The 24,765-nt window shown below is 46.0% G+C and overlaps 1 long non-coding RNA gene across 1 annotated transcript; it reads right to left on the bottom strand.

Annotated features, from left to right (window-relative positions):
- Window positions 1-606: 606 nt before the first annotated feature.
- Window positions 607-7,705, bottom strand: LOC143659575 (uncharacterized). Its single transcript, XR_013163614.1, has 3 exons — window positions 7,587-7,705; window positions 1,531-1,609; window positions 607-913 (listed from the first exon to the last, which is right to left on the bottom strand). It is a non-coding gene; the product is annotated as an uncharacterized LOC143659575 (long non-coding RNA).
- Window positions 7,706-24,765: the final 17,060 nt, after the last annotated feature.

The following is a 24,765-nucleotide window of genomic DNA, read 5'->3' as shown; positions in this document are numbered from 1 at the left end:
TCATCCACACTGGTAACCTGCTCACGAGTGGCCTTGAAATGCGTACCCTGCGCTGAGTCATGTCCCCACTCCCTTGCCAGTGCTTCGGGAACCATCTTCCAAATCAATCTCGGTGGTCTGCAAGTTGGCCACTGTCCTGCACAGGAAGCTCTGAGGGGCCACAAGTCTGGGTGGAAATGGAATCTAAGATCAAGCCAAAGGCCAACTGTTCTGGAGCCCAGAGCGGGCAGGAGCCCGGACTGTCTTGGTGCCAGGACCTGGACTGTGATGGACCTTTTGTAGTGTGTCTGGATGAATGAACAGAGCTGGGAGTCAGGGAACACCAAATGCAGGAATCAATGAGTGACTTCATCTGGTTACCCACAGACCCTGTCCCCACTGCTGCCGCCCCCAGCCTCTGGGGAAAAGCAGTGAGCAGGAGAACATGATTCACAGCCAAAGCCTCCATAACCATCCAGATATCCAGTTCACAAAATGCATTCGCATCTGCGATTTCACTTGGTTTTCCTAACAACCTGACCAGGAAATTTTTATTATCATTACTGCTATTACTATTTCTATCATCATGACTATTTATTGCATTTTTATGCTGGGACACTCCCACTTCCAGGCCCCTGCAGACATGAACAATTGCGCAGGTTGTTCTCACCCATCAGCCTCTCGTGGGCTCAGATCTAGCACTTGAGATGGTTACGCCCCATCGGCTGCAGTTGACATAAGAGCTGAAGCCCATTTTGCTTCCTTGGTTAGCCACTTTCACAACAGTAAACACTTACTGAATTGAGTGGAAAGGCTCACGGAGGAAGAGGCAGGCAAGGCTCAGGGCCAGGTTTTCCGGACTCCCAGTCCAGTGCTCTGGTCCAGGCATCAGCTAGAAGGCAGCTCCACTGAACGGCTCCCATGTTTCTCTGACCTAATGGGACAGTCCCAGACACTGTCACACATACACATACACACACACACATACAAATTCCTTCCTCCAAGTTAAGTTTCCCTTAAAACTTAAGAAAATAAAAAATTAAAAAATCTCCAAATAGTGTTGGCAACAAGATAGCAAGATGGAGCCTGGAGATCAGCCAGTTCCTACAGCCAGGTACGCTGGCTTCCTAAACCATAAGGGGGGCCAGGTTCCACAAAGGAGGCTCTGCACTGGCATGAATTAGTCACCGATAACCAAGACACACGTTTGTACTTATCTCGAAAAAGGGAACCACTTTTGACTAGCAAAGGGGAAACTCTCATTTTCATCATGCAAAAGCATGCATTTTCTCAGGCCACTCCCCAGACGGGAGCACTTCTCTTGGAGGCCAGGACCACAGGTGGGGACACTCCTGTTTCACCCATCCCTGCTGCCCAGAGTGGGCAGAGGCCTTGCTGACCCTTCCCAGAGCAGAGAGGATGGGCCCCAGCCCTGTGTCTTCTCTGAGCCTCGGGTTCCTGACCTGGAGAGTGCAAGGGCCCTCACCACCCGTCCACCACGGTGCAGTGCAGGGGACCAAAAGGGAAGCCTGGGTCGCCCCGTCCACTTACCAACTGGGTGACTTGGGGCAAGTTACTTCACTGCTCTGGCTGCAGTTTTATTTGGAAAAAGGAAGCAGTGGCCTTTTCCCTGAAGGAATGTAGAGTGGACAATGGTTAATGTGTACCTGAAAGCAGTACCTAGGGAGCCCTGAGTAGGAACCAGAGCTCTCCATCTCGTTTGTTCCCTTGCCCTCATCTGCGTGGACTGCTGTGAAATGAAAGGAGTGGTTCGTAAGGAAACGCTGCCTATACCAGCACCATCCATTAGGACGTCTGCAGTGACGCAAATGTTCCAGTGGGTACTAGCCACGTTTTATTTCATTTTAATTGATTGAAGTTTAAATTCACACAGCTACATGCGGCTAGTGGCACCTGGGGTGGATGGCACAGGTCTAAACATAACGTGATCTAACAATGAGGATTACTGGCTTGAGGTTTTGCTCTCCATTAGGAAGTAAATGTCTCCTCCACCCCCCACCAAAGGGCACATTTGGCTCCAAGCAGCTGCTGAAGCCCAAGTACATGAGTTCAGAACCTAGCCTAGATCTCTGCAAGCCTTCGAGACCATCCAAGCTCAATCTGCCATGTTTTATTTAGAAAAAAACAGAGACCCAGAGAAGGTGGCCTGCCTTGCCCAGTGGCCCATAACCAGCCTGCTGAGTCCTGGTGCGGGCCCGTTGCCTGGCCCGTGGTCAGCTGGTTGATTCGTGCTCTTATCTTCTGCAGTCTAAGCTGCAACCACCCTTATTACTGTAAAAATTCTGAGATACCAGTTCCTGGCACTGTGGCAGAGCCCCTGTGGCAGACCATTAGTGAGATCTTTACTCTTTTCTGTTGCTGGGAGGGTCCCACAAAGTAACCACAGACCCCTCAAAGGGAAGAGGGGTCAGGCTAAAGGATTTTCCTGCCACCCGGAAACCCGAGAGTCCAGTAGGTGAAGCCTTGGGTAAGTGGCATCCACCCTGCTCCAGCAAACCCCAAACCAGGCAAAATTCCCGGTTGCTCTGGATTTTATCTCCTCTTATTCCAATTGTTCAGAGGCCTTTGGGGGTAAATCTGATTCCGTGAAGTCTCAACAAAAGCACGTGCTAGGAAATAATGAAGATTAAGGGAGAAGTTTCAGCAGAGCCCTACAGAGAAATGGATTAGCAGAGATGTTATCCTATCAAAATTGAAGCCAGAAATAGTCCATATAAGAACAGAACCATTCACAGGGACAGTGATGGGGATTGCCCGTAAAAACCATCATGTGTATTATCTAATCTAAGAGGGTTTTACTACTTAACGCAAGATGCTTTCAAGTACTATCAGAGCGCTTTCTACTTGGCCAGTCATGCTAGCATAGAAACACAAAACCTACCAGGCAGAAAATGTGCTGTGTTCCCCCAGCGATATCCTGGCTGCCACCTTCAGGGGAATGGTAGAAAGCGGGGCCTGGAAATCCACAAGCCTTGTGTGGGTGCTGCCTCTGCCTGGCTGTGCAGACTTGGGCAGTTCACCTTCCCTCCCTGGACCTTGGTCCGCCCATCTATGGACAGAGTTAGATGCAGGAGGCCCTTAGCTAACCCCTGCAACATTGTTTCCTGCTACTGACTGCACCAGTTGCTCCAAGGCTCCTGGCTGGTAGAACTGCTCTGTTTCCTGAATATGCCATGCAGTTTCATCGCCCAGGGCTCCAACCCCAGCTCATATGACCTTGTTCATTTTATTAATTATTGTTTGTCGCCTCCACTGAAATGGTAGCTGTTCGAGAATATGAAGTTTGCCTGCTTTGTTCATTCACGGATTGAGATATATCCAGCCCTAGATCTGTGCCTAACACAGAGTAGCTGCTCAATAAATGTTTGTTGAATGCCCAAAATACATCAAAGTCCTAAACGTAAGAGCTAAAATGATAAAACTCTTAGAAGGAAAGATAGGAGTAAATCTTTTTGAGCTTAGGTCAGGAGATAGTTTCTTAGCTATGCCACCAAAAGGCACAAGCAACAAAAGAAACAATAGATAAATTGGACTTCATCAAAATTCAAAATTTTTGTGCTTTAAAGGACACCATAAGAAGTGAAAAAACAGCCCACAGAATGGGAGAAAATATTTGCAAATAACTTATTTGATAAGGGACATGTATATAGAAAATATATAAAGCTCTTGCAAGTCATCAGTGAAAAGCTTAAAATTGTAAAAATGGGCAAAAGTTTTAAACAGCCATTTATTTCTCCAAAGAGGATATGCAAATTGGAAATAAGCACATAAAAAGATGCTTTTTATATCATTAGCCATTAGAGAAATTAAAATAAAAACAATGAGCTATCCCTTCTTGCACATTAGGCTGTTTATAATTAAAAAAGACAATTCCAAGTGTCAACAAGGATGTGGAGAAATTGAAATCCTCCTGCATTGCTGGTGGAAATGTAAAATGGTGAAGCTACTTTGGAAAATGGTTTGGGAGTTCCTCAAAATGTTAAACACAGAGTTACCATATGATCCAGCAGTTCCACTCTTAAGTGTATACCCAAGAGAAATGGAAACATGTATCCACATAAAAACTTGTACACGAGTATTCATAGTAGTAGTCTTCGTAAGAGACAAAAAGTGGAAACAAATGTCTGTCAGTGGGATATACCACGATATGTGTCTATCCATACAATGGAATATTTTTCAGCCATAAAAAGGGATGAAGTTCTGATACATGCTACAACATGGATGAATCTTGCAAACATTATGCTAAGTGAAAGAAGCCAGACACAAAAGGCCACATATTGTATGATTTCATTTATATGAAGTGCCAGAGTGGGCAAATCCATAGAGACAGAAAGTAGACTGATGGTTTCCAGGGGCTGCTGGAGGAGGGATGGGAGACTGGGGAATGGAAAGTAACTGCTAATGGACACAGGGGTTTTTTTTGTGTGTGGGGACAAAATTCTTTTAAGATTAGATTGTGGTGATGGTCGTACAACCCTGTGAATTTACCAAAACCTATTGGATTATACCCTTTAAATGGGTGAATTGTATGGTGAATGATAACACAAGAAAACTTTTTCAAAAAGTAAAAACAAAGCAAAACAATGATGGAGCAGAAAAGGCTTCCAGGAGGAGGTGACATCTAAGCCAAGACCTATGGTATGAGTAGAAGGGAAGGAGATGAACTTAAGAGTGGGCAGGTGAGTAGCAGAGAGCAGTGGTATGGAGAGTCAGTGCTTCTTGGACACCTGGGCAAAGACCAGAGGAAGGAAGAATGAATTGGGGAACTGAAGGAAGAGCAGCGTGGTTGGAAGAAGGCATGAGACAGGAGAGGAAGAACAGGTGGGTGAGACAGGCAAGAGAAGAAAATATATTTCTCTTCTACTGGTGGAAAATGGAAACCTACTTTTAGCCACTGACCCTAAACTCTTCATTTCTTGGGAGAATCAGATAGTGGGTGCCTGGGACAAGAATCCAGGGATGAAGTCTACTGGTTTTACTTGGTTAAATATTAGCATCTATATGTGCCATGGTAGCCTGTCCAAGTTTGCCAGAGCTGTTATACCTATACCATAAAATGGTTTTAGCTTAACAACAGGAATTTATTGGCTCAGGTTCTAAGAGTAGAAGTCCAGATGAAGATGTCAGCAGGCTTGCTTTTTCCCGGAGCCTGCAGTGTTCTGGTGCTGGCTGCTGGTGATCCTTGGGGCTCCTTGGCTTGTATCACCACCTCTTGTCGCATGGTGATGTCCTCTCCTCGTTGGCTTCTTTGACTTCAGGTTCTCTTTATCAGGCCTCAGTTAAGACCCACCTTCCTTCAGTTGGGCCACACTTTACTAAATTAAAAATACCATCTCCAAGAGTTCCTTTTTGTACAATGGGTCCACGCCCATAGAAATGTGGACTAAGGTTAAGAATATGTGCTTGTTGGGGTGCATAATTCAACCTAGCACATGGCCCAAACTTCCAAGATTACAAGAGGGGCGTGCTGCCCCTTCAGGTGGATTTGCTGCTTGCTCACGTGGGGAGGGGCGTGGAAACCCAATGAGGTTGTAGCTCTTTCCCAACATACACACTCACAAACATGCACAAGTGCACACCGGTTCATACCCACAAGACACATGCATGAACACACTCACGCACACACACAGGTAGACACACACATCCAGAATGAGCCATGCCTAGGACCCCATAGCTTCCCAGGCAACAAGCCCACTTTCTCATCCCCTGGGCTCCCCCCACCATCACATTCCCCAGCCCTGGTTTTCTCATGTCAGCAACGTGTCACCTTTACGAACAGCTTGGCATTCTGCTGTTTCTTCTGGGTGTTCCTGCCAGCCGCTTGGTGACTCACACACATACATTGAGAGCATTATATTCCTCTCTAATGTGGTTTGTCTCTTGCTTCCTTTCTCCCGCCTTGGAGTCTGGTCTGTAAATTGTAGTGACACAAATGTTCCAAAGCTTACTCACTTCAGGGCCCATTTCCTTCCCCTGGCCAGACCTCCTTCATGGGGGTCCCCAGCACTGATGGAACTGTCTCCTCAACCCTTGACCACACACTTTTATAACTCTAGACTCTTTAATCCCGAGTATTCAAAGCTCTCCAGTTATAATAAGCCCAGTTCTGCTACGGAGACACAGTTCTCTCTTCTTGCATTCTGCTTTGATGCTGACGACCCTCTCTCTCCCTTGCCAGGTGGCTGAGAATTAAACAGGATCTTAATTCTCAGGGAACGCTCCAGCCAGCAGGTGCTCAAACGGACTGCAGTTCTCTGTCTCTTCGGCCTCCTTTTCTGGCAATGCCAAGGCATGGCAGAGACATGGGAATGCCCTGGCAATGCAGCATGACATCTGTTTGACACTCATTCAGAAGAGGGACCAGGGGTGGCTTGGATTGGGGGGCAAAGAGATGGCACTCCAGTGGCGGCCCCTGAACAACTGTGCCCACTGAGGCATCCTGCTCTGGCTCCAAACTTTGCATGTCTGGCTTTTCAATAACCATTATCAGCTTGGAGGTAGGGGGTGACCCCTGCTGATTCTTGAGAATGCCCCCTGTGTCACCTCCATCCAGTGGAATGTGTGTCCTTTGGAACTCTCCTGCCTGACCCCTTCTGATCAGGGAGGATGGTTGGAGCAGAGGTGCGGCAGCACATTCCTGGGACCCGTGGGTGCAGGGAAGACCCACCATTTCTCCCGATCGTCCCTGGTCAGCACTGAGAAACCCAGTGGTCACACCATAACAATATATTGTTCCTTATCCATAGACAGCTCTACATCCCTCTCCTGCTCCAAAACCTCCACCCACTGCCCATAGAAAGAAGCCTGAATTCCCCAGCCTGGCATCCAAGGCCCCCGTGACCTGGGACGAGCCCAGCTTCTTCTCCACCAAGCTCTTCTTCAGACCCCGGAGGTAAAGACCCGCTGTCCCCAGGCTTGCCTGTGTCTACTCACGCTAAGACCCTGTTCCGGGCCCTGTTGGTGACCAAGTCATATCCCCTCGCTGGGACCAGCTCGGTGCGTACCTCTGGTCCACCCGGGGGCTCGCGGCGGCTGCCGGGGCCACTTGCCGAATGGATGGCAGACTTGCCGGTATGAAGGCCTCCTCCCCTCCCTGTCCCTCCTCCCACCACAGTCCTCAATCAGTGACCCCGGGGAGCTGGTATGCAAATACCCCAGTGGCCTTGCCCTTACAGGAGGGTACAGCGAGGCCATGCGCTGCACTCTGGGCATCCCAGTGGGGTTAAGCTCCACCTGCTTAATGAGGCACCCTTAACCGGCCACCCTTCCTTTCTCACTGCCTAGTAGTGTTTCCTTTACTTCCCAAATAAACTATTTTCATGCAAATCTTTGTCTCACAGTCTGCTTTGGGGAGGGGGTGGGGGTGACCCAAACCTAGACAGACACCCCCAGCCTGAAACGTCCCCCTCAGCCCATGCCACACAAGCAGACCCTCAAAGCCCAGCAGCAATGTGGGTGCTGCGCGTGGACGGGCCAGGCACTGTTCTAGGAACTTTCTGCGTAGTAACTCATCTAATCCTCACAGCACCTGTCCCTGCACCGGGGAGGAAACCGAGGCAGAGGCACGGATGGGCCCAGCAACTCACCTAAGCTGGATGGCAGTGGGGGGCGGGGTTGGCGATAACGTCCACGGTTGCGGGGATGAGGCCCGGGCGGGGCATGTGGCTGGCGTTGAGCCTGTCGCTTGCTGTGTCTGCTTCCTTTACATCGCCTCCCCTTTGTGATCTTGGAGCGATTCCGTCCGGGGCGGAGCAGCGCGGCCCAGGCTGACGCCCAACGTGCCAGAGGGTGCGAGACCGTCCATCAGTGACGCCCCAATCAGATCTCCTCTTGTGCTGCTGCTCTCCCAGCACCCATCCTTTGTCGCTCCAGGTGCTTATCCCAAGCTGCTTCTATTTTTATTTTGTTTTGTCTGATTGTTTCCTTTTTCCTCCTTCTGCCGCGGTGTAACAGGAAGCCACAGGAGGGCAGGGATCTTCTCTACCGTGATTGCGCTGTGTGCTCAGACCTACTGCAGTGCCTGGCAAATGGGAGGTGATTAAAACTGTCTGCTGAGGAATGAATGACCGAACCAATAGTCAGTGGTGGTGAGGGGGAAGGAGCCTTGCAGGTTATGACCTGGTCTGTCTTTCTGGAATATGGCTCAGAAGCAGCAGGCACCTCGCCCAGGTCGCATTGAATCAGCGGCACAGGGGACTTTCCAAATGGCAGCTTTATGTCCAGAACTTGCTTTTGGGCAAGGGCTCCCATATTTCAGGTTTGTCAATCCAGGGTCCATACTCCCAGGTTCCTAGGTAAAAAACAGCAGCTGTGAATTCTAAATGAGATGCATGCACCGAGATGCTTCTAGCAGTAGCTCTGTGTATAAATTTCAATAATAATGGGAATGCATTTATCAGACCCATCAATCATTGCCCCTTACGCTGCGGAGACACTTCTCAATGTCAGACACAATCCCTGCAGATGCGCTCTCTAGAATCCAGCCTCATGGCCAAAGGACCGTGGCCCCCACCTCAAGCAGTCCTCCTCCCCTCCCAGGCCTCAGTCTCCCTCTCTGCAACAGGGAGGAGGGTTCAGAGCAGAGAACCTTACTGCAAGTACCAAGTTGGTATATGATGAGGCACCACTGCTTTGCTCTCTGTTCACCCAATACCTGTCCAATTGTTTATGTGTCTAATTACATCTCTCCTAAACCCCCTGCAATGGCTCTCCTTCACCTGGAAAATGAAACTCCAACTTTTTGCAGGCATTTGGGACTTTGCTTGCTCTGGCCCCAACTAGCTGACTCTCCTGTAGCTCACTCATGGTGCCTCCATCCAGGAGCTCTGTTCGGGTCTTTCCCACTTTTTCCACCCCTGCTCCTGTGGCCTTCTGGACCTCACTCCTTCCCAACTTGTTCATACTTAGTACCTAGCAAAGCGCCTCTGAAACAAACACCTGTGCTTTGTCTTTCTGCTCAGGGGATTGCAGAAGGTTCCAGAGACAAGATGGCATCTAAGTTGTTCCATGGTTGTGAATGTGGAGAATTTGGACAGAATGCGTGATGATGAGAGAAGGAAGTCATTTTAGAACACGAAGCATAGCAGGCAGAGTGACCGGTATGGGGGCAGAGGTGGAGGTCAGGAAGGTGGGATTTAGGAGGCCCCATTCTGGCTTTCCAGGAACTGACACATGGAACCCTAGCTCAGTAAAGAGACACCGTGGAAAGAAATGCAAATTAACATCAGAAATTGGAACAGGGCAGGAGCTCATGGGTTGGTATTTTAGGAATCCACCCATTGGTACCCACACAGCTGGATGGATATGGCCTCATGGGTGCCTTGGAGATTTTAGAGACACTTGCTGCTTATCTGTTCTATGCCAGGCCTTCCACCATGCATTAGGGATGAGACTTACGAGACACATAAAAACCACAAGCTTTAGTAAAAGACAGAACCCTATGCTAAGAAAAAAGATGGTAGCTAATGTTTGTTGGGCACCTACCAAGTGCTGGGCCCTCTGCACCCCCTCCACCCCTTTTCTTGTGGTAACCTTTGTTTCCAAAGATGACCACATCACTACACTCCCATCCCATGTGCTCTTTTGGCCAAGTGACCACACCACTCTCCCATCAGGTCACGGAGTATATTTCTCTACTTCTTGAATCTGGGTTGATTGGTGACTGGTTTACACCAGTAGAGTACAATGGAAGGACAATGTGTAACTTCCAACGCTGGGCCTTAAAAGATGGGCAGTGTCCATTTTCCTGTTTGGAATGCTCCTTCTTGATAGACAGTTGCCATCTGCCTCTGACCATTGGAGACCTTACCATAGGAAGTCCAAGGTAGCCATGAAGAGAGGGGCCACATAGAGGATTTCCAAGGTGCCACACACGTTGAGTGAAATCTCTTAAGACCTTTTAGTCTCGTCCAGCACAGTGACCGGCCAGGGGAATAAAGCCAGGGGAACCTCTTGGACCAGAACCACTCAGGTCTGTAGTCCTGACCCACAGAATCATAAGCAACAAAAATGGTGGTGGTTTCTTTTTAGGATTTATTTTTATTTTTTAATTAGAAGCATTGTAGATTCATTGAAAAAATCATGGAGAAGGTACCGAGTTCCCACATACCCTGTCTCTCACATGCAGTTTTCCTTATTTTTTTAGCATTTTGCATTAATGTTGTACTCATGTTAAAATTGATGAAACCACATTAATATAAATATACTATTGCCTGTAGTCCACATTTACATTAGGGTTCATTCTTTGTGTTGTACAGTTCTGTGATTGTTTTTTGTTTTAATTCTGGTAACACATACAACCTAAAATTTCCTGTTTTGTTTACTTTCAAAATATTCATTTCACAAAGTTGTGCCTCCATCACCACTATCTATTGTCAAAACTTTTCAATCACCCCAAACAGAAACTCCATGCCAATTAAGCATTAACTCCCATTTCCCGCCCCCATCTGGCTCCTGGTAACCTGAATTCTACTTTATAACTTGATGAGTTTGCTGATTCTACTTATGTCAGATAAATGGGATATGCAATATTTGTCCTTTCATATCTGGCGTGTTTCACTTAACATAGTGTTTACAAACTTCATCCATGTTGTAGCATGTATCAGAACTTCATTACATTTTATGGTAGAATAATATTCCATGGTATGTACATATCACATTACCTTTATCTGTTCATCTTTACTGATTGACATGTGGCTTGCTTCCACCTTTTGGCAATTGTGAATAATACTGCTATAAACATCACTGTGCATCTGTTCAAGTCTCTGCTTTCAACTCTTTTGGGTTTATCTAGAATTTATATTGTTGGGTCATATAGTAATTCTAATTTGGAATTACCAAACTGTTTTCCACAGTGGCTACACCATTTCAAATCCCCACCAGCAATGTACGAGGGCTTCTATCTCTCAACATCCTTGACAATACCTGTTATGTTCCATTTTGTTCTTTTTTTAATAGTAGCTATTCTAGTGGGTATGAAATGGCATCTCACTGTGGTTTTTATTTACATTTCCCTAATGGCTAATAATGTTGAGCATCTTTTCATGTGCCTTTTTTTGCCATTTGTTTATCTTCTTTGGAGAAATGTATATTTGTGTCTTTTCCCTATTTCTTAAAAATTGGGTTGTTTGTCTTTTTGTATTGAGTTGTAGGAGTTCTTTGTATGTTTTGGATATTGAACATTATCAGGTATGTGGTTTTTGAATATTTTATGCTATTCAGTAGATTGTCTTTTTGCTTTCTTGATAATGTCTTTTGCTGCGCAAAAGTTTTCAATTTTGATGAAGTCCCATTTATCTGCTTTTTCTTTTGTTGCTCATGCTATTGGTGCAGAGTCTAAGAAAACATTATATTATAGAAGGTCCTTAAAATATTTCCCTATGTTTTAATCTAGGAGTTTTATAGTTTTGTTTCTTGTATTTAGGTCTTTGATCCACTTTAATTTTTATATGGTGTAAGGTAGGGGTCCATCTTCATTCTTTTGCATATGGTTATTCAGTTCTTCCAGCACCATTTGATGAATAAACTATTCTTTCTGCATTGAGTGAACTTGACACCCTTGTCAAAAATCAATTGGCAAAAAAAAAAAAAAAAGAAAGAAAGAAAAGAAAAGAAAATCAATTGGCCATAGGTATGAGGATTTATTTCTGAGCTCTCAGTTTGATTCTATTGGTCTATATGTTTGTCCTTGTGCCAGAACCATGCTATTTTGATTATTATGGTTTGTAGTAAGATTTTAAATATAGAAATGTCAATCTTCCAACTTTGATTTTCTTTCTCAAGATAGTTTCAGCTATTCAGAACTCCTTAACCTTCCATATAAATTTGATAATTGGCTTTTTCATTTCTGTGAGGAAGCTGTTGGAATTTTGACTGGGATTGCATTGAATCTGTAAATTGCTGTGAGTAGAATTGACATCTTAACAAAATTCAGTCTTCAATACATGAACATGGAATGTCCTTCCATTTATTTAGGTGTCCTTTAATTTCTTTCAGCAATAATTTGTAGTTTTTCATGTTTAAGTTCTTCACATCCTTGGCTAAATTTTTTCCCGGATATTTGCTTCTTTTAATTGCTATTATAAATGGAAATTTTTTCTTGATTTCCTCTTTGGATTGTTCATTTACTAGTGCATAGAGACCCTGCTGATTTTTCCATGTTGATCTTACACCCCCCTCCCACTTTGCTGAATTTGTTTATTAGCTCTATTAGCTTTGTTGTGGAGTTTTCAGGATTTTCTGTGTATAGGATCATGTTGTCTGCAAGTAGGGAAAGTTTTACTTCTTTATTTCCAATTTAGGTGCCATTTATTTCTTTTTTCTTGCCTAACAGCTTTGGCTAGAACTTTCAGTACAATGTTATAAAACAGTGGTGACAGTGGGCATCTTTGCTTTGTTCTTGATCTTAGGGTAAAAGCTTTCAGTCTTTCACTATTTACTATAATGTTAGCTGTAGGTTTTTCATGAATGCCTTTTATTATGTTAAGGATGCTTCTTTCTATTCCTATTTTTCTGAATGCTTTTATCAAGAAAGTTTGCTGGATTTTGTCAAATGCCTTTTCTATATCAATAGAGATGATCGTTGTTTCCTTTCCTTTATTTTATTAATGTGGTGAATTAAACTAATTAATTTTCTTTATGTTGATCCACCCTTGCATTCCTGGGATATATTTTACTTGATCATAGTGTATATTCTGTTGAATTCCGTTTGCTAGCATTTTGTTGGGGATTTTAGCATCTATAATCATGAGGGATATTGATCTATAATTTGCTTTTCTTCTGATGTGTGGTTTTATTATTAGGGTGACTGTTCTAGTTTGCTAGCTGCTGGAATGCAACACACCAGAGATGGACTGGCTTTCAATAAAAGGGGATTTATTTAGTTGACATATAGTTCTTCAGAGGAAAGGCAGTTAAGTTTCAACTGAGGTTCTTTCTTACTTGGGAAGGCACAGGTTCTCTGCTGGCCTTCTCTTCAGGCCTCTGGGTTCCAGCAGCTTTCCCCGGGGGTGATTCCTTGCTGCATCTCCAAAGGCCTGGGCTGAGCTGTGAGTGCTGAGATGAGGTATGCTGAGCTGCTTGGGGTGTGCTACGTTGAGCTCTCTCATTTAAGCACCAGCAATTAACTCAAACATCATTCACTGCAGCAGGCACGCCTCCTAGCCTACTGCAGATGTAATCAGGAATAGATGAGGTTCACGTGCCATCGGCTCATGGCCACAGCAACATAACTAGGCACCTTCACCTGGCCAAGTTGACACCTGAATCTAAATACCACAGTGACGCTAGCCTGAGAGAATGATTTTGGAAATGTTTCCTCCTCTTCAATATTTTTTGGAAGCATGTGAGTGGGATTGGTGTTAATTCTTCTGTGAACTTTAGTAAAATTTACCTGTGCCACCATCGGGTCCTGGGCTTTTCTTTATTGGGTGCTTTTTTATTCTTAATTTATTCTTTTCACTTGTATTGGTCTGTTGAGATCTATTTCTCCTTGAGTCAATGAATGTAGTTTGTATGCTTCTAGATAGAAATCGTTGTTTTGTAAAGCCACGAAGCATTGGGGTGGTTTGTGAGGCTGCAGTAGAGAACTTGAACACCTCACAATCCTCACTACACAGCTCCACGAGGCAGGTGTCGGTCTCTCCGCTCTGCAGATGAGGAGATAGAGGCCCAGAGGCAGGAAACGACTACGCCAAGATCATATGGGAAGTCAGCGGCAGAAGCAGGATCCAACCCCAAGCCACTGTGGCCAAAAGCCCTTGCTGGTCCCCTCAGCCATGTGCTCTCAGAGAGCAGACATTGGAGCTACTGGCTCTGCTGGGTTTTCCCTCTGGGGAGGGGAGTTACGAAGCTGGGCTGAGCGGAGATGGGGTGGGAGGAAGAGTGTTCCTTCTACTGCATGTGCCTTTTAAATTCTGAACCCTATGCATGTATTACCTACCCTAAAATGAACAAATAAAGGTAACATTTTTATTTAAAGGGAACATAATTGTGGTGTGCATATGTGTTAGGGTGGGAGTGGATGAAATTAGAGACCACTTCACAGAACAGTAGCATTCCAGGGTTCCCACCCTTGGCTGCCCGCTGGGATCACCTGGGGAACTTCAGGAGTTTTAAAACGCTGGTGGTTGAGAGCCACCAGCTTAGATGGAGAGTGAGAATTCTCCTCAGGCAGTGAATGGCTGGGGAGGGGGAGGGGTGGGCTGTGCTGAGCCGGCAGCATGAACTAAGGCAGAACTGAAGTAGATGATTTGTGCAGAAAAAAATGTAAAAGAATCGCTTTGGGGGTGTAGACGTTTAGAGAAAACAAAACACAAAACAAAAAGGCCCTGCTTTCTGCGTTCTAGTATGATCAGTGATTGAGTTCATAGAAATACTCAACTTCATGGCCAAATTGACTAATCCCAGAAGGAATTAATTAGAGGAATGGTAATAATTGGGTTTGGTTACTGGGAGAAATGAAAAACAGCACAAAATCATTACTGCTGAGGAGCAACCTTTCCTGAGCTCTGCCAGGATCCCCAATCTGCAGCCACCCGTGGCTCAGGCACCCTTTGGAGCTGCAGAAAGGGTCTGGGACTCCTTTATGAAGGAAGTTGTCAGATTGAGGACCCCCGAAGACTTCCATTGAGCTCCCAGAGAAGCTCCCACATAGGTCAGGCTTTGCATGATCCAGTCCTCAATGCCTGGGAAGCACTGAAAACAGATCCCCTCTCCTGGGATTCAGATTCCTTTGGAGCAGAGTGATTGCTTATGGAAGTGTGGTTCTCCGGAGGCCTCCGGCAGATTACAGCTCCTCGAGGGCTAATAGCAAAGACTGGAGACCCAACTCATTGAAATAGACTGGGGATTGGGTTTCTATACATGAATCAAGTTTCCCTGTGACTGTGATAGACTCCAAGACTGGAGATCACTGCATCAGAGCTCAAGTTCTCCCACCTGGGGAGTTAAAAATATACTGATGCTTTCTTTGAATGACTCCTAGAGATTCTGGTTTAATTACTTTAGAGGACGGCTTAGTTATGGAGAGTTTTTAAAGCTCCTTAGGTGATTCTAATGTGCAGCAAAGTTTGAGAACCACTGAATTAAAGAATCCAGGAATAGACCCAGGTATACATGGGAATTTAGTATACGGTAAAAATGCCATTTCAAGATCAGTGGGGAAGTGTGGACTTTCAGAAACAGGACTGGACCAATTAGCTACACATTAGGAAAGAAATACCATCAGATCCTTCCTCGTATCATAAATGGTAATGAAATCCAGATATAAATGTAAAGGCTAGAACAATTAAATGCCATAAAGAAGAATATTTTTATAATTTGGGGATAAGGAAGACCTCTCAAATCATGACACAAATCCCAAAAGCCACAAAGGAAAACAATGTCAGATTGGCTGCACAAAACGATGTAAAACTGGTGGAATAAACAATAAACAAAAGTAAAAGGCACATGACATGTTTGGAGAAAATATATAACAAATCAAGGGCTAGACCCATACACTATAAACTATGCTTGCAAATTAATAGGAAAGGGCTACAACCCAACAAAAATTGACAAATGAAATGAATAGGTAATTCACAGGAAAAAATACAGATAAATATAAATTTATATGATTTAAGTACATACAAAGACGTTCAATTTCATTAGTAATCAAATAAGCATAAATGAAGAAATAGATATTTTCACCTTTCTGATAGAATAAATAAAAAGACATTATCTATATAGGGAAGATTGGGGGGAAATGAGAATTCATATATTATTGGTGAAATTGTAAACAGAACTTGGGGAAGGGCAATTTGGCATTAATTAATTACCAAAGTTTTGAATATCCCTACCCTTTGACCTAGTAATTTCACTCCTAGGAATCTATTCTTCAGAAAATTAAGATGAGTGCATAAGGATATTATACAAAGATGCTCAGTCCAGCATTGTTTTTCTTAGTGAAAAAATGAAAAACAAACAGACATTAAAATGTCCAATCCTATAAGGGAATGCTTAAATATATGTAACGCAGCCATACAATGGTTTGCCATGCAACTGTTAGAAACCGGAAGTGGACCTCTGTGTCCCGAAATGGAAGGATAGGCACCTCTGTTAGTAAATTAAAGAAAGCAACTTTCAAGATAGGGCGGGTAATCAAAAGCTATTCAACTACAGTGTGTGTGGGCAGTGCTGGGCAGGGGGATTTAGTCAATGATAGTTAACAGTTTTCTACCATGATCCACTTTTGCAACACATCCTTCTGTATTTCCAGAATAATGGCAGTAACATCTGGATTGGCAACCATGGAAAGTCTTGGAAGGGATCATGTCATAAGACCCATGATAAAGAAACCTGGGGTTGTTTTCAGGCTTTGAAATAACAACAACAGCCAGCACAGATATCTACAGGGCTCACTGTGTGCCCAGCACTGCTCTAAGACCTTCACATACACTTATTTCGGCAGACCCAGGTTCAAATTCTAGCTTCCTCCCCCATCCCAGCCTCACTGGCTCGGTGGCCCAGAGAAGGTAACTTTTTGCTCTGAATCTCAGTTGCCCTGTTGTTAAATAAGGACATGACTTCCTCTAGACTACCTCTGCTTTAAATGAGGTGACCTTGGTGAGGCCTTTAATTCATACACACAATAACTCCCCACAATTCACTGCCAAGCTAAGACTCGCTTCCCTTTACTAACACTGATAATGTGAGGTCAAGTTCAAACTCAACCTATTTAGGGACTTCCTTTCTTTAAATCTCTGCTATCAAATTTCCTAAGATTTATTCATGGTTTAGTTTCAAATTTTTCTATTCTTGAACTCTTAGGCAGCTCTCTGGGTCTTGTCAATTATTTTGCTTCCCAATATAAATTGCCCAGCCCTTCGTGACCCAACAAGGCCTCTGGCTGCATCTGACATTTTAAATACCTAATTTGGAGTTCCTGTATTAAAGGGAGGAGAAATTAAGTTCAAATTATGGCTCTTCAGAAATGTGTAAAACATAAGCTGGGCTTTTAATGGAAAAGTCACCTTCTCATAACCTCTTCCAGGCACAACTGGGGCAGGCAGATTTAATCCCCTCCTTTTCTCAAAATCAAGAGTAAATGTTGGTTTACCCTTCACCAAGATGACCTCGGGCCCATTCTCTTAGTCTTAGGAAAACTGCAGGAGGTGCTCACATGTAAGTGGAGCTGAGGTTGAGCCTGAGATTGGGGTCACCTTGCCAGAGCTAGTTAGGCCAATGAACACTTCTCATTTAAAAGTGGACTTTTTTGCAGAAGAGAATCCTCTAGCCAAAGGAAGGAGTTTCCCCACAGAGCTGTGGAATTTCAGGAATTTGGGAGTCCTTGAAGGTGGGGACCCCTTACATATGTAAGTGTTTAGCAGGGGTGTCAGGTGACTTTGGATTTCCCATGATCAACCTAATCTGTTTCAAAATTCCCCCAAAAGTGGATTCTCTGGAGGGCACAGGTTATCTGGCTGATGGTTGCAAGCAAGCATGGACATTCCAGATGGACAAAGTCAGGTGAATTCCCAGCTTGGCCTTACAGCGCTGACCCCAAGGCCAGGCTGCCTGGGTTTGACCTTTACTAGCTGCGTGAACTTGGACAGTTTATTCAACCCCAATGTGTCTTATCTGTAAAAAAGGAATAGTAATAATAGTACCACCCTCATAGAGTCAATTGAGGATTTAAAGAAGATTAGAATGATATCTGGCAATATTTTTAAAAATAAAGTCAGGTGTGAGCAAAACCTCATAATAAAAGAAACCTGTTCTTTTTTAAAAATTTTTTTCTTTATTTTATTTATTAAACATACCAACATACAACCACAAACATTATTACCATATGATCATTCATATTATGATGATCATTACCATATGATCATTCATATATGATACATATATGTAATTATATATTACGTATATAATCAGTAACTGCCCTTCCGAAACCTTTAGGGCAGCGTTAGGAGGATCTGTTGGGAACGTTCACCTTTAGGTCTTTTTTGCTTTCCATTCAGCTTCCTTCTCTCTGTCCTGGTGGGACCCTTGACTCCCAGCTCCAAATGTGCCCTCTGGTTGGGAAACACTCCCCGAGCTGATCCACACTATGGCAGGAGTGAGAAGAGGTGCATCTGTAAAGGGTGAAAACCTCATGGCGCAGAGAAAGCACCTCCCCCGGGCACTTGACTTGTGGCTGGGTGCTCAATAACTGCGATTTATGATTACTGAGCTGCACAGCAATCCTGAAAGGTATTAGATTCATTTTATAGAAGTGGCTGCGAAAGTTCAGGGTGGCAAAGTGGCTTGCTCACCCAGGCACACACAGCCTGTAGGTGATTGAGCTGGGATTCAAACAACCATCTGTGAGACTCCCAAAACCCTCAGGTCCCCCTGAGACCTCTTACAGCTGATTGGATTGTTGCTCCCAAATCTTTACTTCCTCCCTTAATAGAATTATACATCCTCATCTTTGCTATGGCTTCACTGTGGGCAGAGGGTGCCTTGCCTTGGCCAATGGAATGTTAGCAGATATGTTGTGTGCAGAGGCCTTAAATATACTGGCATGGTTTGGCTGAGCCTCCTGTGCTCCTCTGGTCTGCCATGAGAAAAACATGCTCAGAATACTGCCAGTCCAAGGAGCAGATTGTTATGCAACCCCAAAGCCTGCAGCCCAGCCCAGCCAATGGGCAACCTGGAGCACACCCAAATCAGCAGATCCACAGACTAGTGAGCAAGATAAATAAATGCTTATTGTTATAAAACACTAAGTTTTGGAGCAGTTTGTTATGCAGCATCAGGGCAGCAATTGCTGACCATTACATGTCCTGAGTTGAGCAACTTTAAAACATGACTCAAATGGAAGGGAAATGAGGAGAATCACAATATTTGGATCCCTGGAAACAAAGTATAATAGACAATACTGAGACCTGGATCCCCTTGCTTCCTTGGCATATGGGAAACTTCCCAGCCCTCTTGCAGTTAGTCAGAGCTGTGTAGCTATTTCTGGCTTATGACATATGAGTGGAAGTGCCTTGTGGCACTTTCAAGGTGAGGCAGTGTCATTTCAGTGCCTTTCCTGTGACTGTGGATGGGGAGGGAAAGCCACAAGATCAGAGCAGCCAGGGTTACAGAGTCACTTCACTGAATCCAGCATGGATTTTTAAGAACAAGAAATAGATTTGCGTAGTGTCACGCTGCAGAGATTTGGGGACTGTTTGTTACTGCACAACCCAGACTATCCCGACTAATACACAGAGGGAGCCAGTGGCTGTGGGAGGGGCTGCAATTGCAGCCTGCCCAGCTCCCTATCCCAGTTCTCCCCCAAATAGTGAAAAAGTCTCTGCTACAAACTTGTTCCAAGACCCAGAACAGCCCTCACCCCCTTAGCTTCCCCACTGGTCGCACAGGGTCCACTGCCCCTCCCTCAGTCTGAGCTGTAAGTCCCTCGCCTGCCACCTGGCCCTCAAGTGACGTGAATATATTCAGCGACATCTCACCCAGGGAAGGATGGCACTGGTGTGGACAGGCAGGGCCTCTGGGTGCTGGAAGTGTGACTTCATTGGCTTTCATGAAGTCTCTTTATGCAGGGAGCTGGGGATCTGTGGGCTCAGTGCAACACTTGACAAACCTGCAAATAACTATTTGGAGTCACTCACTGCCCAGCCTTGGTATAAAATCTGCATCGCAAAGAAAAGTCCAGTGAACAGGGTGTTTTTGATCAGGGTAATGTAGTATGGACTCAGCTGACCCTGGCCCTCCTGGAGCCTCAGTTTCCAATTTTTAAATTGGAATGGTGTCTCTGCTTTGCTGACTCTTGGACCATGTTAGGGATCAAGCAAGATGATAGACTTGAGGGGGTTTTGTAAACTGTGAAGCACTGGGTTCCAGCACACACAGATAAGCATAGTATAGTTCTTGCCCTCCCACTGCTAGGCAGCTAATCAAATAAAAAGATGACCCAATTCCCAGGTAGAAGAGTCAGAGCGTGGGAATACCATCAGCAGAGAAATCAGGGAGGACTTTATGGAGGAGGAGGTAAAATGTCAACATAGGAAGCCCAGCAACAGTATGAGAAAATGCATGCAGCTGAGCACATTGATGTATGCAGGGAACAACAGAGAATGGCAAGAAAGTAGCTTGCTTGTTTTGGGGAGGGCTGATGCTGTTATCTCTGCCTCTGCTGCCGGGATACTGGGAGGCATTGAGAGAGAAGGCTCTAGGCCACCACCTCTTTTTTTCCAAAAACTTAATGGAAGTTTATTTTTAAAACACTGCTGCTTTATAAAAGGATTTGTTTACCTGTTATACATATTGCATGTCTGTATGAAGCTTTCTGGCTATGTGTAAAAAAGCAGAAAACACTTAAGGAAATGTATACATCACTTTTGTTATATCCACTTTAGCACATTTCTTTCCCCTCAGGTACAGTCCATCACGATTTTCCATATTGCACATGCAGCTTAACTAACTTTATCAGCACAACTTGCAGCAAACACGAGCCTAGTGAGTGACAGATCTGTGTGGGCCGCAGGATTCTGCCATGTAATTAAACTTGACCGTGGTGGCCAATAGCACTGACACTGCCGACCCAAACCTCCTGTGTCATTCTCATAAAATATCTGACCATATTGCATTTATTGCCTATTCAATATATTTGGAAGGTGCTATATTCTTTGTGTCAAGTTCATAGGAGTTGAGGGAAAGTAAGAGCTTATTAATAAATGCGTCCAGTACATCCACACTCCCACACACAGAGCATGGAACTGCACGGCCACACTTTTAGTCTTGGCTTGCTGATTTGTGTATCAAAAAAGTGTTAAATTAAAAAAAAAACAAAAACTTAAGGTGCAGGAATGACCGTTTTGTTTGTTTGTTTAGTTGGAGGGAGCCGAAGGATACAACAAGGGAGAAGTTCAGTGGCGAACACTGATCCATTTATATGATGGAATTTGGGGTGCCCACAAAAAGGAGGGGCACACGATGAACTGGATAAAGCTTGGGGACAATGGGCCATGCAGAATGAAGAACAAATATGCTAAGGTCTCTCTCAGAAAATACTTATAAAAGAAATGAGCCTGGATCATGGACCCTTACAGCAGTCACATTTGGTCTGAAGTTGTGGATGTGTTTCTGGGCTCTGAGATACCAGGACACGTGTACCAGCCAGCTTCTCCCTGGAGCTTTGAGCCGCCCTGCAACACCCGGGTCCCAGAAACGGAGCCCCGCAGACCTGAGAGGCAGCATAGCTGTATATAATAACAGTTGAAGTAAACTAGAAAGACACCAGGTCTCAACTAGGGTTTACAACAAAGCCAACTGGCTGGGTCCAAGGTAAACCAGAACGCAGGGTAAAAGGTGACGGCGCATCTACTCTAGACCTTCAGCCGCTGCAGGAACTCAAAGGCGGAGAGGCTCATTACATCTAGAACCTAAATTTTCTGTAACACATAGTCTGAATCAGCCTCTTTTTTTTTTTTTTATTTTTTTTTTTAGCTCATCTAGACAGCCCAGACTCCTGGAGTCCAGAACAGGAACGGGGCCTTATAATTCTCCATGGCTTGGTATAAGGCCAGCAGCATCCTGCAGTGTGGTGGGCTGATAAATGAATGATTTTAAAGGCAGCAAGGAGTTGTCTATTCTTATGACTTCGAATCACATTCTGCTGTCACCTAAGAATCTAGAAGGGCTCTGAATAGCTATGGCTTCCTCCTTTCAGGTCCGCCATCCTGCTGGCACTTCTGGTACAGCCAAGGGTGGGTTTTCCTCCTTAAAGTGGAGGATATTTGCGGAGCTGAAACTCCTGTATCCCCCTGGGCTCTCACAGAGCATTGGGCACAAGGCACAAAACTGATTCCAATGAGAGGACACGTAAGCTGCCCAATGATGGGGTACTTGGAGGTCGGCCCTGGGACCCTGGGTTCTACCCTTTCAAAAAACCCGGCTCTCGGAGGACCGGCAGGCCTTGCCTCTGCCCTCTAGTCCTGCGTTTGTGGCATTGACCGTAAAGAACCTAAACTTCGCCTGCCCAGCTCTATTAAAATAATCTCTGTGTAAATTAACTTAGATGGCACTCGGATAGCTCATCCTGCTTCTGCTGGCTGGACTTTGCCACGCAGGACCCGAAGAAGGCGTGGCGCGTGGCTTCTCGTTGCGGGCAGGGGGCCTGCGTTCAGCCCGGGAGGGTCACCCGCTGTTAGTGATGATGACCGAGGCGCCCAGGCAGCGTGGCAGGTGCGCGGGCCGGGAGGCGGGGGCCACGGGTGGGCCACCACTTGCTGCTGTGTGACTTTGGGCGAGTCATTTCATGTCTCTAAACTCTGGCGTGTTCAGTTGTAAATTTGCAATAATGATACGCACCATAAAGGGGTTGTGAGGACGAAGCCGCTCGCAGAACGTAAAGGCCTTAGTGCCCGGACACGCGTGCGCACCCCGGGAAGAGTAGCCAACAATGAGGCTAGGCCGGCAGGTGAGGGTGACACAGGAGAGGCGGGGCTGGTGTCTCTGGTTGGCTGTAGCCCTTTTGGGTTGCTGGTGAGCTTTGTATTGAACCTCGGAAAGATCGTGGTGTTTGGAATCAGAGGGTTCTGGGCCTGAGTTTCAGCTCTGCCCCTTCCCACCTGTGTGACCTCGTCCTGAACCCGCCCAGATCCTTTGGTCTCATCTGAAAATGGAGGCGTTTCAAAATCTGGGTTGCGAGAACTGGTCGCCCCTGTGCCACCTGGGAGGAGGAGGTTCATCGTAGGGATACCCTTGGCCTGGTGGGCATGAGGATCTGAAGAGGCTCCAGACGTAAGCTTTTGTTTCATGGTCTCATGCATTCTTGGGCGGGGGGGCAGCTCCTTTTCCCCTTCACTGCCTGCCAGCTTGGCTCTGAGGGAGGCAGGAATTGGAGGCACCAGAGTCCTGTTGGACGGAGCCCTTCAGACCACTGTGTCCTGGGGAGTCGGGCGGCCTAGGGGTGGTCCTCCGTGGGTCAGGCGCCTCCCTGGACCAAGCAGTGGCCACCTGCATGTAGAGAGCCTATTTCTCCAGCAGGGGCTGCGGGAGGAGAGGTTTCAGGTATTGGGTAGGGCAGCCCAAGGCAGGGGATGTTAATTTCCCCCTCGCAAAATCTTCTCAAGGAGCCCTGAGCCAGTCGGTATAAAGTAGCCAGCCCAGAGGCCGACCGTAAGTGCTGGGGAGGGTTTGGGCAGTTCAGCCCCCAAGGGCAGAGAGGTCCAAACAGACGCCTAGAATAACCGAGAGCAACACCAGCAATCCTGGCAGAAAGGAGAGATGGGCTTGCCTTTAGGAAGCAGAGTCTGGGGTCCCAAGGAGGACGTGAGAGCAGGGGGCTGGAAGGCTTGTGGATCGAGGGGGTGTCTGCCAGACCAGGCATCGAGAGGTCTGGCCTTTAATCCCAGCTCTGCCAGAGGCTTGCTGTGTGGGTTTGGGCTGCTCGCTTACCTTCTCTGGAACTCAGGTTTCCCCCAGTTGTAAACTGGATCTAACGACCCAGGCCTGACTTTCTTCCGTAGCTATTACTCAGGATGCAAATTTAGCTCTCAAGCCACTGAGGGCATGTAATGGCATCAGGGCAGTGACCACAAACCCTATTTTACAGAGCTGCAAACTCAGGACACAAGATAAACAGTAGAGCGTATTTAAAATATGCTGCCTGAGCCCAGGTCATATGCTGAGTCCTGGGTCAGGTATAATGGCAGGGAAGGTGGTCCATCCACCCTTCACACTGCAGCCAGAAGGCTGTCCCCAGCAGTACAGTGGATCTTGACATTCCCTTGCCTGAAACCAGAAGGCAGAAGGGTCTTTCAGAAGGAAAAGTAGGAAATATTTATCAAGAGTCTCAAAAAGGCACTGGGTAGGGTTGGGGAAGAGCCCAGGTTTTGGACTCTGGCGTCACTATGCACAACCCCCCCCCTGCAATGCGTGCCTAGGCCTAGCCCAGTCCCGTCAACTCCCTGGGCCCCAGTCACGTTTCTCCCCCAGTGACCGCCTATAGAATTCTATAGAATTGCGGCGTTTATAAGGCATGATATGGAGTATGTGTCCGGCCCATAGTAAGCACTTCACAGATTGTGACGCTATTGTCACTGCTATTAGTAACAGTAACAGGAGAGTGATGGTAAGGCAGCAGGAGGAAGAGGATTGCGGCATCCCACAGCTGGCACAGAATCCCTCTTAGGGGAGGAACGGTGTGGGGACATGCCCCGAGAGGCCCTCCTGAGGAAGGGGGGCGGGGGGCGGGGTGAGTGTAACTTAGCAGAAGCCAGCGTGTCCGAGGATGCAGGAGCCACTCTGTCCAAGGCACCAGGAGGTGTCTGTGGTGTCGCTTCTGGGGGCGGGAGGAAGGATTCAGGAGAGGTCGGAAGAGGTGAGAGAAGGGAGCGTGCAGAGAGGAGAGGCACTAAGACAGGTGATAAAAGATAAACTTTCCATGCAGTTTAAGGTCACATGGTTTTATTGAGGATTCATGAACCAGGCAGCAAAGTCCCCTCTTCAAAGTCGAAGGGCCCAGGAGGCAGAAGGGGGAGCTTATATGGGGCAAACATGGAAGCAAGTGAGCAAATGTTTTTGAATGGCTGATGTTGAATTTCCAATTGACATAGAAGTGGTCTTGTAAAGTGGGGAGCGTGCATATATTGGCCCGCATAGCACACTCGTCCGTTTTTAACAGGCTGTCCCTTCCTGATTGAGACCAGGGCATCATTAAATGTTGCAAAAATTGCAACTTTGTTGGAACCGTTCTGCTCCCTTAGAAAGCCTAGTCCTTGGTGAGTTATCTTTAAA

Source organism: Tamandua tetradactyla, chromosome 2 (assembly GCF_023851605.1).
Source record: "Tamandua tetradactyla isolate mTamTet1 chromosome 2, mTamTet1.pri, whole genome shotgun sequence".
NCBI classification, from domain to species: Eukaryota; Metazoa; Chordata; class Mammalia; order Pilosa; family Myrmecophagidae; genus Tamandua; species Tamandua tetradactyla.
The sequence above is the reverse complement of the archived record's forward strand: the minus strand, read 5'-3'. Positions and strand labels throughout refer to the sequence as shown.